Consider the following 20,354-nt stretch of genomic DNA (forward strand, 5'->3'; position numbering starts at 1 on the left):
CTCTTTCTACTGTCTATGTTTAGAACCATTCCTGGACACTAGTTATAGATTCCGATGCTTCACTTCAGGTTTACTGTATACCTCTGACCCTCTTATATACGATGAAACACAGAAATTGCATCGGAATTAAATAGAAAAGGCACAATGCCTACTTAAGTACAAGAAGACTGATTCTTCTTACTGTCTATGTTTTGAACCATTCCTGTGACACTAGTTACAGATTCCAATGCTTCACTTCAGGTTTACTGTATCCCTCTGACATTCTTATTGACGATGAAACACAGAAATTGAATCGAAATTAAATACAAAAGCCACAATGTCGACTTAAGTACAAGAAGACTGACTCTTCCTACTGTCTATGTTTTGAACCATTTCTGTGACACTAGTTATTGATTCCGATGCTTCACTTCAGGTTTACTGTATCCCTCTGACCCTCTTATATACGATGAAACACAGAAATTGCATCGGAATTACACAGAAAAGGCACAATGCCGACTTAAGTACAAGAAGACTGATTCTTCTTACTGTCTCTGTTTTGAACCATTCCTGTAACGCTAGTTACAGATTCCGATGCTTCACTTCAGGTTTACTGTATCCCTTGGACTTTCTTATTGACGATGAAACACAGAAATTGCATCGGAATTAAATACAAATGGCACAATGCCGCTTTAGGTACAAGAAGACTGACTCTTCTTACTGACTATGTTGTGAACAATACCTGTGACACTAGTTATAGATTGCGATGCTTCACTTCAGGTTTACGGTATCCCTCTGACCTTCTTATTGACGATGAAACACAGAAATTGCATCGGAATTAAATACAAAACGCACAATGCCGACTTAAGTACATGTAGACTGACTCTTCTTACTGTATATGTTTTGAAACATTCCTGTGTCCTTAGTTATAGATTCCGATGCTTCATTTCAGGTTTACTGTATCCCTTGGACGTTCTTATTGACGATGAAACACAGAAAGGGCATCGGAATTAAATAGAAAAGGCACAATGCCGACTTATGTATAAGAAGACTGACTCTTCCTACTGTTTATGTTTTGAACCATTCCTGTGACACTAGTCATTGATTCCGATGCTTCACTTGAGGTTTACTGTATCCCTCTGACCTTCTTATTGACGATGAAACACAGAGATTGCATCGCAATTAAATACAAAATGCACAATGCCGACTTAAGTACAAGAAGACTACCCTGTCTTACTGTCTATGATTTGAACCATTCCCGTGACACTAGTTATACATTCCGATGCTTCACTTCAGGTTTACTGTATTCCTTGGACCTTCTTATTAACGATGAAACACAGAAATTGAATCGGAATTAAATACAAAAGGCACAATGCCGACTTAAGTACAAGAAGACTGACTCTACTTACTGTCTATGATTTGAACCATTCCTGTGACATTAGTTATAGATTCCGATGCTTCACTTCAGGTTTACTGTGTCTCTCTGACCTTCTTATTGACGATGAAACACAGATATTGCATCGGAATTAAATACAAAAGGCACAATGCCGACTTAAGTACAAGAAGACTGACTCTTCTTACTGACTATGTTTTGAACCATTCCTGTGACGATAGTTACAGTTTCCGATGCTTCACTTCAGGTTAACTGTATTCCTTGGACCATCTGATTGACGATGAAACACAGATTTTGCATCGGAATTAAATACAAAATGCACATTGCCGACTTATGTACAAGAAGACTGACTCTTCTTACTGACTATTTTGAACCATTCCTGTGATACTAGTTATAAATTCCGATGCTTCACTTCAGGTTTACTGTATCCCTCTGACCTTCTTATCGACGATGAAACGGAGAAATTGCATCGGAATTAAATAGAAAACGCACAATGCCGACATAAGTACAAGAAGACTGACTCTTCTTACTGTCTATGATTTGAACCATTCCTGTGACACTAGTTATAGATTCCGATGCTTCATTTCAGGTTTACTGTATCCCTTGGACGTTCTTATTGACGATGAAACACAGAAAGGGCATCGGAATTAAATACAAAAGGCACAAAGCCGACGTAAGTACAAGAAGACTGACCCTTCTTACTGACTATGTTTTGAACCATTCCTGTGACACTAGTTATAGATTCTGATGCTTCACTTCAGGTTTACGGTATCCCTCTGACCTTCTTATTGACGATGAAACACAGAAATTGCATAGGTATTAAATGCAAAAGGCACAATGCTGACTTAAGTACAAGAAGACTAACCTTTCTTACTGTCTATGTTTGAACCATTCCTGTGACACTAGTTATAGATTCCGATGCTTCACTTCAGGTTTACTGTATCCCTTGGACCTTCTTATTGACGATGAAACACAGAAATTGAATCGAAATTAAATACAAAAGGCACAATGTCGACTCAAGTTCAAGAAGAGTGACACTTCCTACTGTCTATGTTTTGAACCATTCCTGTGACACTAGTTATAGATTCCGATGCTTCACTTCAGGTTTACTGTATCCCTCTGACCCTCTTATATACGATGAAACACAGAAATTGCATCGGAATTAAACAGAAAAGGCACAATGCCGACTTAAGTACAAGAAGACTGATTCTTCTTACTGTCTCTGTTTTGAACCATTCCTGTGACGCTAGTTACAGATTCCGATGCTTCACTTCAGGTTTACTGTATCCCTCTGACCTTCTTATTGACGATGCAACACAGAAATTGCATCGGAATTAAATAGAAAAGGCACAATGCCGACTTAAGTACAAGAAGACTGACTCTTCCTACTATCTATGTTTTGAACCATTCCTGTGACACTGGTTATAGATTCCGATGCTTCACTTAAGGTTTACTGTAACCCCTGGACGTTCTTATTGACGATGAAACACAGTAATTGCATCGGAATTAAACTGAAAAGGCCACAATGCCGACTTAAGTACAAAAGGACTGACTCTTCTTACTGACTATGTTTTGAACCATTCCTGTGACACTAGTTATAGATTCCGATGCTTCACTTCAGGTTTACGGTATCCCTCTGACCTTCTTATTGACGATGAAACACAGAAATTGCATCGGTATTAAATGCAAAATGCACAATGCCGACTTAAGTACATGTAGACTGACTCTTCCTACTGTATATGTTTTAAAACATTCCTGTGACACTGGTTATAGATTCCGATGTTTCACTTCAGGTTTACTGTAACCCTTGGACGTTCTTATTGACGATGAAACACAGAAATTGCATCGGAATTAAATAGAAAAGGCACAATGCCGACTTAAGTACAAGAAGACTGACTCTTACTACTGTCTATGATTTGAACCATTCCTGTGACACTGGTTATAGATCCCGATGCTTCACTTCAGGTTTACTGTAACAATTGGACGTTCTTATTGACGATGAAACACAGTAATTGCAATGGAATTAAATTGAAAAGGCCACAATGCCGACTTAAGTACAAGAAGACTGACTCTCCTTACTGTCTATGTTTTGAACCATTCCTGTGACACTAGTAATAGATTCCGATGCTTCACTTCAGGTTTACTGTATCCCTTGGACTTTCTTATTGACGATGAAACAAAGAAATTGCATCGGAATTGAATACAAATGGCACAATGCCGATTAAGGTACAAGAAGACTGACTCTTCTTACTGACTATGTTGTGAACAATTCCTGTGACACTAGTTATAGATTGCGATGCTTCACTTCAGGTTTACGGTATCCCTCTGACCTTCTTATTGACGATGAAACACAGAAATTGCATCGGAATTAAATACAAAAGGCACAATGCCGACTTAAGTACATGTAGACTGACTCTTCCTACTGTATATGTTTTGAAACATTCCTGTGTCCCTAGTTATAGATTCCGATGCTTCATTTCAGGTTTACTGTATCCCTTGGACGTTCTTATTGACGATGAAACACAGAAAGGGCATCGGAATTAAATAGAAAAGGCACAATGCCGACTTAAGTATAAGAAGACTGACTCTTCCTACTGTCTATGTTTTGAACCATTCCTGTGACACTAGTCATAGATTCCGATGCTTCACTTCAGGTTTACTGTATCCCTCTGACGTTCTTATTGACGATGAAACACAGAGATTGCATCGCAATTAAATACAAAATGCACAATGCCGACTTAAGTACAAGAAGACTAACCTTTCTTACAGTCTATGATTTGAACCATTCCCGTGACACTAGTTATACATTCCGATGCTTCACTTCAGGTGTACTGTATTCCTTGAACCTTCTTATTAACGATGAAACACAGAAATTGAATCGGAATTAAATACAAAAGGCACAATGCCGACTTAAGTACAAGATGACTGACTCTTCTTACTGTCTATGATTTGAACCATTCCTGTGACATTAGTTATAGATTCCGATGCTTCACTTCAGGTTTACTGTGTCTCTCTGACCTTCTTATTGACGATGAAACACAGATATTGCATCGGAATTAAATACAAAAGGCACAAGGCCGACTTCAGTACAAGAAGACTGACTCTTCTTACTGACTATGTTTTGAACCATTCCTGTGACGATAGTTACAGTTTCCGATGCTTCACTTCAGGTTTACTGTATCCCTTGGACCATCTGATTGACGATGAGACACAGATATTGCATCGGAATTAAATACAAAATGCACAATGCCGACTTATGTACAAGAAGACTGACTCTTCTTACTGACTATTTTGAACCATTCCTGTGATACTAGTTATAAATTCCGATGCTTCACTTCAGGTTTACTGTATCCCTCTGACCTTCTTATCGACGATGAAACGGAGAAATTGCATCGGAATTAAATAGAAAACGCACAATGCCGACATAAGTACAAGAAGACTGACTCTTCTTACTGTCTATGATTTGAACCATTCCTGTGACACTAGTTATAGATTTTGATGCTTCACTTAAGGTTTACTGTATCCCTTGGACCTTCGTATTGACGATGAAACACAGAAATTGCATCGGAATTAAATGGAAAAGGCACAATGCCGACTTAAGTACAAGAAGACTTATTCTTCTTACTGTCTATGTTTTGAACCATTCCTGTGACGCTAGTTACAGATTCCGATGCTTCACTTCAGGTTTACTGTATCCCTTGGACCTTCTTATTGACGGTGAAACACAGATATTGCATCGGGATTAAATAGAAAAGGCACAATGCCGACTTAAGTACAAGAAGACTGACTCTTCTTACTGACAATGTTTTGAACCATTCCTGTGACGCAAGTACAGTTTCCGATGCTTCACTTCAGGTTTACTGTATTCCTTGGACCTTCTTATTGACGGTGAAACACAGATATTGCATCGGAATTAAATACAAAAGGCACATGCCGACTTAAGTACAAGAAGACTGACTCTTCTTACTGTCTATGATTTGATCCATTCCTGTGACACTAGTTATAGATTCCGATGCTTCACTTCAGGTTTACTGTATCTCTGTGACCTTCTTATTGACGATGAAACACAGATATTGCATCGGAATTAAATACAAAAGGCACAATGCCGACTTAAGTACAAGAAGACTGACTCTTCTTACTGACTATGCTTTGAACCATTCCTGTGTCGTTACTTACAGATTCCGATGCTTCACTTCAGGTTTAATGTATCCCTTGGACCTTCTTATTGACGATGAAACACAGATATTGCATCGGAATTAAATACAAAACGCACAATGCCGACGTAAGTACAAAGAGACTGACTCTTCTTACCGACTATGCTTTGAACCATTCCTGTGACACTAGTTATAGATTCCGATGCTTCACTTCAGGTTTACTGTATCCCTTGGACGTTCTTATTGACGATGAAACACAGAAATTGCATCGGAATTAAATAGAAAAGGAACAATGCCGACTTAAGTACAAGAAGACTGACTCTTCTTCCTGTTAATGATTTGAACCATTCCTGTGACGCAAGTTACAGATTCCGATGCTTCACTTCAGGTTTACTTTATCCCTTGGACTTTCCTATTGACGATGAAACACAGAAATTGAATCGGAATTAAATACAAAAGGCACAATGTCGACTTAAGTACAAGAAGACTGACTCTTTCTACTGTCTATGTTTTGAACCATTCCTGTGACACTAGTTATAGATTCCGATGCTTCACTTCAGGTTTACTGTATCCCTCTGACCCTCTTATATACGATGAAACACAGAAATTGCATCGGAATTAAATAGAAAAGGCACAATGCCGACTTAAGTACAAGAAGACTGATTCTTCTTACTGTCTATGATTTGAACCATTCCTGTGACACTAGTTACAGATTCCAATGCTTCACTTCAGGTTTACTGTATCCCTCTGACATTCTTATTGACGATGCAACACAGAAATTGCATCGGAATCAAATAGAAAAGGCACAATGCCGACTTAAGTACAAGAAGACTGACTCTTCCTACTGTCTATGTTTTGAACCATTCCTGTGACACTAGTTATAGATTTTGATGCTTCACTTAAGGTTTACTGTATCCCTTGGACCTTCGTATTGACGATGAAACACAGAAATTGCATCGGAATTAAATGGAAAAGGCACAATGCCGACTTAAGTACAAGAAGACTTATTCTTCTTACTGTCTATGTTTTGAACCATTCCTGTGACGCTAGTTACAGATTCCGATGCTTCACTTCAGGTTTACTGTATCCCTTGGACCTTCTTATTGACAGTGAAACACAGATATTGCATCGGAATTAAATAGAAAAGGCACAATGCCGACTTAAGTACAAGAAGACTGACTCTTCTTACTGACAAAGTTTTGAACCATTCCTGTGACGCAAGTACAGATTCTGATGCTTCACTTCAGGTTTACTGTATCCCTTGGACCTTCTTATTGACGGTGAAACACAGATATTGCATTGGAATTAAATACAAAAGGCACAATGCCGACTTAAGTACAAGAAGACTGACTCTTCTTACTGTCTATGATTTGATCCATTCCTGTGACACTAGTTATATATTCCGATGCTTCACTTCAGGTTTACTGTATCTCTGTGACCTTCTTATTGACGATGAAACACAGATATTGCATCGGAATTAAATACAAAAGGCACAATGCCGACTTAAGTACAAGAAGACTGACTCTTCTTACTGACTATGCTTTGAACCATTCCTGTGTCGATACTTACAGATTCCGATGCTTCACTTCAGGTTTAATGTATCCCTTGGACCTTCTTATTGACGATGAAACACAGATATTGCATCGGAATTAAATACAAAACGCACAATGCCGACGTAAGTACAAGGAGACTGACTCTTCTTACAGACTATGCTTTGAACCATTCCTGTGACACTAGTTATAGATTCCGATGCTTCACTTCAGGTTTACTGTAACCCTTGGACGTTCTTATTGACGATGAAACACAGAAATTGCATCGGAATTAAATAGAAAAGGAACAATGCCGACTTAAGTACAAGAAGACTGACTCTTCCTCCTGTTAATGATTTGAACCATTCCTGTGACGCAAGTTACAGATTCCGATGCTTCACTTCAGGTTTAATTTATCCCTTGGACCTTCCTATTGACGATGAAACACAGAAATTGAATCGGAATTAAATACAAAAGGCACAATGTCGACTTAAGTACAAGAAGACTGACTCTTTCTACTGTCTATGTTTTGAACCATTCCTGTGACACTAGTTATAGATTCCGATGCTTCACTTCAGGTTTACTGCATCCCTCTGACCCTCTTATATACGATGAAACACAGAAATTGCATCGGAATTAAATAGAAAAGGCACAATGCTGACTTAAGTACAAGAAGACTGATTCTTCTTACTGTCTATGATTTGAACCATTCCTGTGACACTAGTTACAGATTCCAATGCTTCACTTCAGGTTTACTGTATCCCTCTGACATTCTTATTGACGATGCAACACAGAAATTGCATCGGAATCAAATAGAAAATGCACAATGCCGACTTAAGTACAAGAAGACTGACTCTTCCTACTGTCTATGTTTTGAACCATTCCTGTGACACTAGTTATAGATTCCGATGCTTCACTTCAGGTTTACTGTATCCCTTGGACGTTCTTATTGACGATGAAACACAGAAATTGCACCGCAATTAAATAGAAAAGGCACAATGCCGACTTAAGTACAAGAAGACTGACTCTTCTTACTAACAATGTTTGAACCATTCCTGTGACACAAGTTACAGATTCCGATGCTTCACTTCAGGTTTACTGTATCCCTTGGACTTTCTTATTGACGATGAAACACAGATATTGCATCGGAATTAAATACAAAAGGCACAATGCCGACTTAAGTACAAGAAGACTGACTCATCATACTGACTATGTTTTGAACCATTCCTGTGACACTAGTTACAGAATCCGATGCTTCACTTCACGTGTACTGTATGTCTCTGACCCTGTTATTGACGATGAAACACAGATATTGCATCGGAATTAAATACAAGAGGCACAATGCCGACTTAAGTACAAGAAGACTGACTCTTCTTACTGACTATGTTTTGAATAATTCCTGTGACGTTACTTACAGATTCCGATGCTTCACTTCAGGTTTACTGTGTCCCTCGGACCTTCTTATTGACGATGAAACTCAGATATTGCATCGGAATTAAATACAAAAGGTACAATGCCGACGTAAGTACAAGAAGAGTGACTCTTCTTACTGACTATGTTTAGAACCATTCCTGTGACACTAGTTAGAGATTCCGATACTTCACTTCAGGTTTACTGTATCCCTCTGACCTTCTTATTGACAATGAAACACAGTAATTGCGTCGGAATGAAATTGAAAAGGGCACAATGCCGACTGAAATACAAGAAGACTGACTCTTCTTACTGTCTATGATTTGAACCATTCCTGTGACACTAGTTATAGATTCCGATGCTTCACTTCAGGTTTACTGTATCCCTGGGACCTTCTTATTGGCGATGAAACACAGGAATTGCATCGATATTAAATACAAAGCCACAATGCCGACTTAAGTACAAGAAGACTGACTCTTCTTACTGACTATGTTTTGAACCATTCCTGTGACACTAGTTATAGATTCCAATGCTTCACTTCAGGTTTACTGTATCCCTTGGACGTTCTTATTGACGATGAAACACAGAAATTGCACCGGAATTAAATAGAAAGGGAACAATGCCGACTTAAGTATAAGAAGACTGACTCTTCTTACTGACAATGTTTTGAACCATTCTTGTGACACAAGTCATAGATTCCATTGCGTCACTTAAGGTTTACTGTATCCCTTGGACCTTCTTATTGACGATGAAACACAGAAATTGCATCGGAATTAAATAGAAAAGGCACAATGCCGACTTAAGTACAAGAAGACTGACTCTTCTTACTGACAATGTTTTGAACCATTCCTGTGACGCAAGTTACAGATTCGGATGCTTCACTTCAGGTTTACTTTATCTCTTGGACCTACTTATTGACGATGAAACACAGAAAGTTGAATCGGAATTAAATACAAAAGGCACAATGTCGACTTAAGTACAAGAAGACTGACTCTTCCTACTGTCTATGTTTTGAACCATTCCTGTGACACTAGTTATAGATTCCGATGCTTCACTTCAGGTTTACTGTATCCCTCTGACCCTCTTATATACGATGAAACACAGAAATTGCATCGGAATTAAATAGAAAAGGCACAATGCCGACTTAAGTACGAGAAGACTGATTCTTCTTATTGTCTATGTTTTGAACCATTCCTGCGACGCTAGTTACAGATTCCGATGCTTCACTTCAGGTTTACTGTATCCCTCTGACCTTCTTATTGACGATGCAACACAGAAATGGCATCGGAATTAAATAGAAAAGGCACAATGCCGACTTAAGTACAAGAAGACAGACTCTTCCTACTGTCTATGTTTTGAACCATTCCTGTGACACTAGTTATAGATTCCGATGCTTCACTTCAGGTTTACTGTATCCCTTGGACGTTCTTATTGACGATGAAACACAGAAATTGCATCGGAATTAAATAGAAAAGGCACAATGCCGACTTAAGTACAAGAAGACTGACTCTTCGTACTGACAATGCTTTGAACCATTCCTGTGACACAAGTTACAGATTCCGATGCTTCACTTCAGGTTTACTGTATCCCTTGGACCTTCTTATTGACGATGAAGCACAGAAATTGCATCGGAATTAAATAGAAAAGGCACAATGCCGACTTCAGTACAAGAGGACTGACACTTCTTACTGACTATGTTTTGAACCATTCCTGTGACACTAGTTATAGATTTAGATGCCTCACTTTAGGTTTACTGTATCCCTTGGACGTTCTTATTGACGATGAAACACAGAAATTGCATCGGAATTAAATTGAAAAGGCACAATGCCGACTTAAGTACAAGAAGACTGACTCTGCTTCCTGACAATGATTTGAACCATTCCTGTGACGCAAGTTACACATTCCGATGCTTCACTTCAGGTTTACTTTATCCCTTGGACCTTCTTATTGACGATGAAACACAGAAATTGAATCGGAATTAAATACAAAAGGCACAATGTCGACTTAAGTACAAGAAGACTGACTCTTCCTACTGTCTATGTTTTGAACCATTCCTGTGACACTAGTTATAGATTCCGATGCTTCACTTCAGGTTTACTGTATCCCTCTGACCCTCGTATATACGATGAAACACAGAAATTGCATCGGAATTAAAAACAAAAGGCACAATGTCGACTTAAGCACAAGAAGACTGATTCTTCTTACTGTCTATGCGTTGAACCATTCCTGTGACGCTAGTTACAGATTCCAATGCTTCACTTCAGGTTTACTGTATCCCTCTGACCTTCTTATTGACGATGCAACACAGAAATTGCATCAGAATTAAATAGAAAAGGCACAATGCCGACGTAAGTACAAAAAAAGACTGACTCTTCCTACTGTCTATGTTTTGAACCATTCCTGTTACACTAGTTATAGATTCCGATGCTTCACTTCTGGTTTACTGTATCCCTTGGACGTTCTTATTGACGATGACACACAGAAATTGCACCGGAATTAAATAGAAAAGGCACAATGCCGACTTAAGTACAAGAAGACTGACTCTTCTTACTGACAATGTTTTGAACCATTCCTGTGACACAAGTTACAGATTCCGATGCTTCACTTTAGGTTTACTGTATCCCTTGGACCTTCTTATTGACGATGAAACACAGATAGTGCATCGGAATTAAATACAAAAGGCACAATGCCGACTTAAGTACAAGAAGACTGACTCTTCTTACTGACTATGATTTGAACCATTCCTGTGACACTAGTTATAGATTCCGATGCTTCACTTCAGATTTAATGTATCTCTCTGTCCTTCCTATTGACGATGAAACACTGATATTGCATCGGAATTAAATACAAAAGGCACAATGCCTACTTTAATACAAGAAGTCAGACTCTTCTTTCTGACTATGCTTTGAACCATTCCTGTGACGATAGTTACAGATTCCGATGCTTCACTTCAGGTTTACTGCATCCCTTTAACCTTCTAACTGACGATGAAACACAGATATTGCATCGGGATTAAATACAAATGGCACAATGCCGACTTAAGTACAAGAAGACTGACTCTTCTTACTGACTGTTTTGAACCATTCGTGTGACACTCGTTATAGATTCCGATGCTTCACTTCAGGTTTACTGTATCCCTCTGACTTGCTTATTGACGATGAAACAGAGAAATTGCATCGAAATTAAATAGAAAAGGCACAATGCCGACATAAGTACAAGAAGACTGACTCTTCTTACTGTCTATGATTTGAACCTTTCTTGTGACACTAGTCATAGATTCCGATGCTTCACTTCAGGTTTACTGTATCCCTTGGACGTTCTTATTGACGATGAAACACAGAAATTGCACCGCAATTAAATAGAAAAGGCACAATGCCGACTTAAGTACAAGAAGACTGACTCTTCTTACTGACAATGTTTGAAACCATTCCTGTGACACAAGTTACAGATTCCGATGCTTCACTTCAGGGTTTACTGTATCCCTTGTACCTTCTTATTGACGATGAAACACAGATATTGCATCGGAATTAAATACAAAAGGCACAATGCCGACTTAAGTACAAGAGGACTGACTCTTCTTACTGACTATGTTTTGAACCATTCCTGTGACACTAGTTATAGATTCCGATGCTTCACTTCAGGTTTACTGTATCCCACTGACCTTCTTATTGACGATTGAAACACAGAAAGTGCATCGGAAATAAATACAAAAGGCTCAATGCAGACTTAAGTACAAGAAGACTGATTCTTCTTACTGTCTATGCTTTGAACTATTCCTGTGACGCTAGTTACAGATTCCAATGCTTCACTTCAGATTTACTGTATCCCTCTGACCTTCTTATTGACGATGCAACACAGAAATTGCATCGGAATTAAATAGAAAAGGCACAATGCCGAAGTAACTACAAGAAGACGACTCTTCCTACAGTCTATGTTTTGAACCATTCCTGTGACAGTAGTTATAGTTTCCAATGCTTCACTTCAGGTTTACTGTATCCCTTGGACGTTCTTATTGACGATGAGACACAGAAATTGCACGGAATTAAATAGAAAAGGCACAATGCTGACTTAAGTACAAGAAGACTGACTCTTCTTACTGACAATGTTTTGAACCATTCCTGTGACACAAGTTACAGATTCCGATGCTTCACTTTAGGTTTACTGTATCCCTTGGACCTTCTTATTGACGATGAAACACAGATATTGCATCGGAATTAAATACAAAAGCCACAATGCCGACTTAAGTACAAGAAGACTGACTATTCTTACTGACTATGATTTGAACCATTCTGTGACACTAGTTATAGATTCCGATGCTTCACTTCAGGTTTACTGTATCCCTTGGACGTTCTTATTGACGATGAAACACAGAATTGCATCGGAATTAAATAGAGAAGGCACAATGCCGACTTAAGTACAAGAAGACTGACTCTTCTTACTGACAATGTTTGAACCATTCTTGTGACACAAGTCACAGATTCCGATGCGTCACTTAAGGTTTACTGTATCCCTCTGTACCTTCTTATTGACGATGAAACACAGAAATTGCATCGGAATTAAATAGAAAAGGCACAATGCCAACTAAGTACAAGAAGACTAACTCTTCTTACTGACAATGTTTTGAACCAATCCTGTGACGCAGGTTACAGATTCGGATGCTTCACTTCAGGTTTACTTTATCGCTTGGACCTACTTATTGACGATGAAACACAGAAAGTTGAATCGGAATTAAATACAAAAGGCACAATGTCGACTTAAGTACAAGAAGACTGACTCTTCCTACTGTCTATGTTTTGAACCATTCCTGTGACCACTAGTTATAGATTCCGATGCTTCACTTCAGGTTTACTGTATCCCTCTGACCCTCTTATATACGATGAAACACAGAAATTGCATCGGAATTAAATAGAAAAGGCACAATGCCGACTTAAGTACGAGAAGACTGATTCTTCTTATTGTCTATGTTTTGAACCATTCCTGCGACGCTAGTTACAGATTCCGATGCTTCACTTCAGGTTTACTGTATCCCTCTGACGATCTTATTGACGATGCAACACAGAAATTGCATCGGAATTAAATAGAAAAGGCACAATGCAGACTTAAGTACAAGAAGACTGACTCTTCCTACTGTCTATGTTTTGAACCATTCCTGTGACACTAGTTATAGATTCCGATGCTTCACTTCAGGTTTACTGTATCCCTTGGACCTTCTTATTGACGATGAAAACACAGATATTGCATCGCAATTAAATGCAAAAGGCACAATGCCGACTTAAGTACAAGAAGACTGACTCTTCTTACTGACTATGATTTGAACCATTCCTGCGACGCTAGTTACAGATTCCGATGCTTCACTTCAGGTTTACTGTATCCCTCTGACGTTCTTATTGACGATGAAACACAGAAATTGCATCGGAATTAAATAGAAAAGGGCACAATGCCAACTTAAGTACAAAAAGACTGACTCTTCTTACTGACAATGTTTTGAACCATTCCTGTGACACTAGTTATAGATTCCGATGCTTCACTTCAGGTTTACTGTATCCCTCTGACCTTCTTATTGACCGATGCAACACAGAAATTGCATCGGAATTAAATAGAAAAGGCACAATGCCGACTTAAGTACAAGAAGACTGACTCTTCCTACTTTCTACGTTTGAACCATTCCTGTGACACTAGTTATAGATTCCGATGCTTCATTTCAGGTTTACTGTATCCCTTGGACGTTCTCATTGACGATGAAACACAGAAATTGCATCGGAATTGAATAGAGAAGGCACAATGCCGACTTAAGTACAAGAAGACAGGACTCTTCTTACTGACAATGTTTGAACCATTCTCGTGACACAAGTTACAGATTCCGATGCATCACTTCAGGTTTACTGTATCCCCTTGGACCTTCTTATTGACGATGAAACACAGATATTGCATCGGAATTAAATACAAAAGGCACAATGCAGACTTAAGTACAAGAAGACTGACTCTTCTTATTGACAATGATTTGAACCATTCCTGTGACACTAGTTATAGATTCCGATGCTTCACTTCAGGCTTAATGTATCTCTCTGCCCTTCTTATTGACTATGAAACACAGATATTGCATCGGAATTAGATACAAAAGGCACAATGCCGACTTAAGTAGAAGAAGACTGACTCATATTACTGACTATGCTTTAAACCATTCCTGTGACGATAGTTACAGATACCCATGCTTCACTTCAGGTTTACTGTATCCCTTGGACCTCCTTATTGACGATGAAACACAGAAATTGCATCGGAATTAAATAGAAAAGGCACAATGCCAACTTAAGTACAAGAGGACTGACTCTTCTTACTGACAATATTTTGAACCATTCCTGTGACGCATGTTACAGATTCCGATGCTTCACTTCAGGTTTACTGTATCCCTTGGACCTTCTTATTGACGATGAAACACAGATATTGCATCGGAATTAAATACAAAAGACACAATGACGACTTAAGTACAAGAAGACTGACTCTTCTAACTGTCTATTATTTGAAACCATTCCTGTGACACTAGTTATAGATTCCGATGCTTCACTTCAAGTGTACTGTATCTCTCTGACCTTATTATTGACGATGAAACACAGATATTGCATCGGAATTAAATACAAAAGGCACAATGCCGACTTAAGTACAAGATGACTGACTCTTCTTACTGACAATGTATTGAACCATTCCTGTGACGATAGTTACAGATTCCGATGCTTCACTTCACTTTTACTGTATCCCTTGAACCTTCTTACTGACGATGAAACACAGATATTGCATCGGAATTAAATACAAAAGGCACAATGTCGACTTAAGTACAAGAAGACTGACTCTTCTTACTGACAATGTTTTGAACCATTCTTGTGACGCAAGTCACAGATTCCGATGCGTAACTTAAGGTTTACTGTATCCCTTGGACCTTCTTATTGACGATGAAACACAGAAATTGCATCGGAATTAAATAGAAAAGGCACAATGCCAACTAAGTACAAGAAGACTAACTCTTCTTACTGACAATGTTTTGAACCATTCCTGTGACGCAGGTTACAGATTCGGATGCTTCACTTCGGGTTTACTTTATCGCTTGGACCTACTTATTGACGATGAAACACAGAAAGTTGAATCGGAATTAAATACAAAAGGCACAAAGTCGACTTAAGTACAAGAAGACTGACTCTTCCTACTGTCTATGTTTTGAACCATTCCTGTGACACTAGTTATAGATTCCGATGCTTCACTTCAGGTTTACTGTATCCCTCTGACCCTCTTATATACGATGAAACACAGAAATTGCATCGGAATTAAATAGAAAAGGCACAATGCCGACTTAAGTACGAGAAGACTGATTCCTCTTATTGTCTATGTTTTGAACCATTCCTGCGACGCTAGTTACAGATTCCGATGCTTCACTTCAGGTTTACTGTATCCCTCTGACGATCTTATTGACGATGCAACACAGAAATTGCATCGGAATTAAATAGAAAAGGCACAATGCCGACTTAAGTACAAGAAGACTGACTCTTCCTACTGTCTATGTTTTGAACCATTCCTGTGACACTAGTTATAGATTCCGATGCTTCACTTCAGGTTTACTGTATCCCTTGGACCTTCTTATTGACGATGAAACACAGATATTGCATCGCAATTAAATGCAAAAGGCACAATGCCGACTTAAGTACAAGAAGACTGACTCTTCTTACTGACTATGATTTGAACCATTCCTGTGACACTAGTTATAGATTCCGAAGCTTCACTTCAGGTTTATTGTATCTCTCTGTCCTTCTTATTGACGATGAAACACAGATATTGCATCGGAATTAAATACAAAAGGCACAATCCCGACTTAAATACAAGAAGACAGACTCTTCTTACTGACTATGCTTTGAACCATTCCTGTGACGATAGTTACAGATTCCGATGCTTCACTTCAGGTTTACTGTATCCCTTAGACCTAATTGACGATGAAACACAGATATTGCATCAGGATTAAATACAAAAGGCACAATGCCGACTTAAGTACAAGAAGACTGACTCTTCTTACTGACTGTTTTGAACCAGTCCTGTGACACTAGTTATAGATTCCGATGCTTCACTTCAGGTTTACTGTATCCCTTGGACGTTCTTATTGACGATGAAACACAGAAATTGCATCGGAATTAAATAGAAAAGGCACAATGCCAACTTAAGTACAAAAAGACTGACTCTTCTTACTGACAATGTTTTGAACCATTCCTGTGACACTAGTTATAGATTCCGATGCTTCACTTCAGGTTTACTGTATCCCCCTGACCTTCTTATTGACGATGCAACACAGATATTGCATCGGAATTAAATAGAAAAGGCACAATGCCGACTTAAGTACAAGAAGACTGACTCTTCCTACTTTCTACGTTTTGAACCATTCCTGTGACACTAGTTATAGATTCCGATGCTTCACTTCAGGTTTACTGTATCCCTTGGACGTTCTCATTGACGATGAAACACAGAAATTGCATCGGAATTGAATAGAGAAGGCACAATGCCGACTTAAGTACAAGAAGACTGACTCTTCTTACTGACAATGTTTGAACCATTCTCGTGACACAAGTTACAGATTCCGATGCATCACTTCAGGTTTACTGTATCCCTTGGACCTTCTTATTGACGATGAAACACAGATATTGCATCGGAATTAAATACAAAAGGCACAATGCAGACTTAAGTACAAGAAGACTGACTCTTCTTATTGACAATGATTTGAACCATTCCTGTGACACTAGTTATAGATTCCGATGCTTCACTTCAGGTTTAATGTATCTCTTTGCCCTTCGTATTGACTATGAAACACAGATATTGCATCGGAATTAGATACAAAAGGCACAATGCCGACTTAAGTAGAAGAAGACTGACTCATCTTACTGACTATGCTTTAAACCATTCCTGTGACGATAGTTACAGATACCCATGCTTCACTTCAGGTTTACTGTATCCCTTGGACCTCCTTATTGACGATGAAACACAGATATAGCATCGGAATTAAATACAAAATGCACAATGCCGACTTAAGTACAAGCGGACTGACTCTTCTTACTGACTATGTTTTGAACCATTCCTGTGACACTAGTTATAGATTCCGATGCTTCACTTCAGGTTTACTGTATCCCACTGACCTTCTTATTGACGATGAAACACAGAAAGTGCATCGGAAATAAATACAAAAGGCTCAATGCAGACTTAAGTACAAGAAGACTGATTCTTCTTACTGTCTATGCTTTGAACTATTCCTGTGACGCTAGTTACAGATTCCAATGCTTCACTTCAGGTTTACTGTATCCCTCTGACCTTCTTATTGACGATGCAACACAGAAATTGCATCGGAATTAAATAGAAAAGGCACAATGCCGAAGTAACTACAAGAAAACCGACTCTTCCTACTGTCTATGTTTTGAACCATTCCTGTGACAGTAGTTATAGTTTCCAATGCTTCACTTCATGTTTACTGTATCCCTTGGACGTTCTTATTGACGATGAAACACAGAAATTGCACGGAATTAAATAGAAAAGGCACAATGCTGACTTAAGTACAAGAAGACTGACTCTTCTTACTGACAATGTTTTGAACCATTCCTGTGACACAAGTTACAGATTCCGATGCTTCACTTTAGGTTTACTGTATCCCTTGGACCTTCTTATTGACGATGAAACACAGAAATTGCATCGGAATTAAATACAAAAGCCACAATGCCGACTTAAGTACAAGAAGACTGACTATTCTTACTGACTATGATTTGAACCATTCCTGTGACACTAGTTATAGATTCCGATGCTTCACTTCAGGTTTACTGTATCCCTTGGACGTTCTTATTGACGATGAAACACAGAAATTGCATCGGAATTAAATAGAGAAGGCACAATGCCGACTTAAGTACAAGAAGACTGACTCTTCTTACTGACAATGTTTTGAACCATTCTTGTGACACAAGTCACAGATTCCGATGCGTCACTTAAGGTTTACTGTATCCCTTGCACCTTCTTATTGACGATGAAACACAGAAATTGCATCGGAATTAAATAGAAAAGGCACAATGTCAACTAAGTACAAGAAGACTAACTCTTCTTACTGACAATGTTTTGAACCATTCCTGTGACGCAGGTTACAGATTCGGATGCTTCACTTCAGGTTTACTTTATCGCTTGGACCTACTTATTGACGATGAAACACAGAAAGTTGAATCGGAATTAAATACAAAAGGCACAATGTCGACTTAAGTACAAGAAGACTGACTCTTCCTACTGTCTATGTTTTGAACCATTCCTGTGACACTAGTTATAGATTCCGATGCTTCACTTCAGGTTTACTGTATCCCTCTGACCCTCTTATATACGATGAAACACAGAAATTGCATCGGAATTAAATAGAAAAGGCACAATGCCGACTTAAGTACGAGAAGACTGATTCTTCTTATTGTCTATGTTTTGAACCATTCCTGCGACGCTAGTTACAGATTCCGATGCTTCACTTCAGGTTTACTGTATCCCTCTGACGATCTTATTGACGATGCAACACAGAAATTGCATCGGAATTAAATAGAAAAGGCACAATGCCGACTTAAGTACAAGAAGACTGACTCTTCCTACTGTCTATGTTTTGAACCATTCCTGTGACACTAGTTATAGATTCCGATGCTTCACTTCAGGTTTACTGTATCCCTTGGACCTTCTTATTGACGATGAAACACAGATATTGCATCGCAATTAAATGCAAAAGGCACAATGCCGACTTAAGTACAAGAAGACTGACTCTTCTTACTGACTATGATTTGAACCATTCCTGTGACACTAGTTATAGATTCCGAAGCTTCACTTCAGGTTTATTGTATCTCTCTGTCCTTCTTATTGACGATGAAACACAGATATTGCATCGGAATTAAATACAAAAGGCACAATGCCGACTTAAATACAAGAAGACAGACTCTTCTTACTGACTATGCTTTGAACCATTCCTGTGACGATAGTTACAGATACCCATGCTTCACTTCAGGTTTACTGTATCCCTTGGACCTCCTTATTGACGATGAAACACAGATATAGCATCGGAATTAAATACAAAATGCACAATGCAGACTTAAGTACAAGAAGACTGACTCTTCCTACCGTCTATGTTTTGAACCATTCCTGTGACACTAGTTATAGATTCTGATGCTTCACTTCAGGTTTACTGTATCCCTCTGGCCCTCTTATGTACGATGAAACACAGAAATTGCATCGGAATTAAATAGAAAATGCACAATACCGACTTTAGTACAAGAAGACTGATTCTTCTTACTGTCTATGTTTTGAACCATTCCTGTGACGCTAGTTACAGATTCTGATGCTTCACTTCAGGTTTACTGTATCCCTCTGACCTTCTTATTGACGATGCAACACAGAAATTGCATCGGAATTAAATAGATAAGGCACAATGCTGACTTAAGTACAAGTAGACTGACCCTTCCTACTGTCTATGTTTTGAACCATTCCTGTGACACTAGTTATAGATTCCGATGCTTCACTTCTGGTTTACTGTATACCTTGGGCGATCTTATTGACGATGAAACACAGAAATTGCATCGGAATTAAATAGAAAAGGCACAATGCCAACTTAAGTACAGGAGGACTGACTCTTCTTACTGACAATATTTTGAACCATTCCTGTGACGCATGTTACAGATTCCGATGCTTCACTTCAGGTTTACTGTATCCCTTGGACCTTCTTATTGACGATGAAACACAGATATTGCATCGGAATTAAATACAAAAGGCACAATGCCGACATAAGTACAAGAAGACTGTCTCTTCTTATTGTCTATGATTTGAGCCATTCCTGTGACACTAGTTATAGATTCCGATGCTTCAATTCAT

This window comes from Schistocerca piceifrons, chromosome 1, assembly GCF_021461385.2.
Source record: "Schistocerca piceifrons isolate TAMUIC-IGC-003096 chromosome 1, iqSchPice1.1, whole genome shotgun sequence".
In the NCBI taxonomy this organism is placed as follows: Eukaryota; Metazoa; Arthropoda; class Insecta; order Orthoptera; family Acrididae; genus Schistocerca; species Schistocerca piceifrons.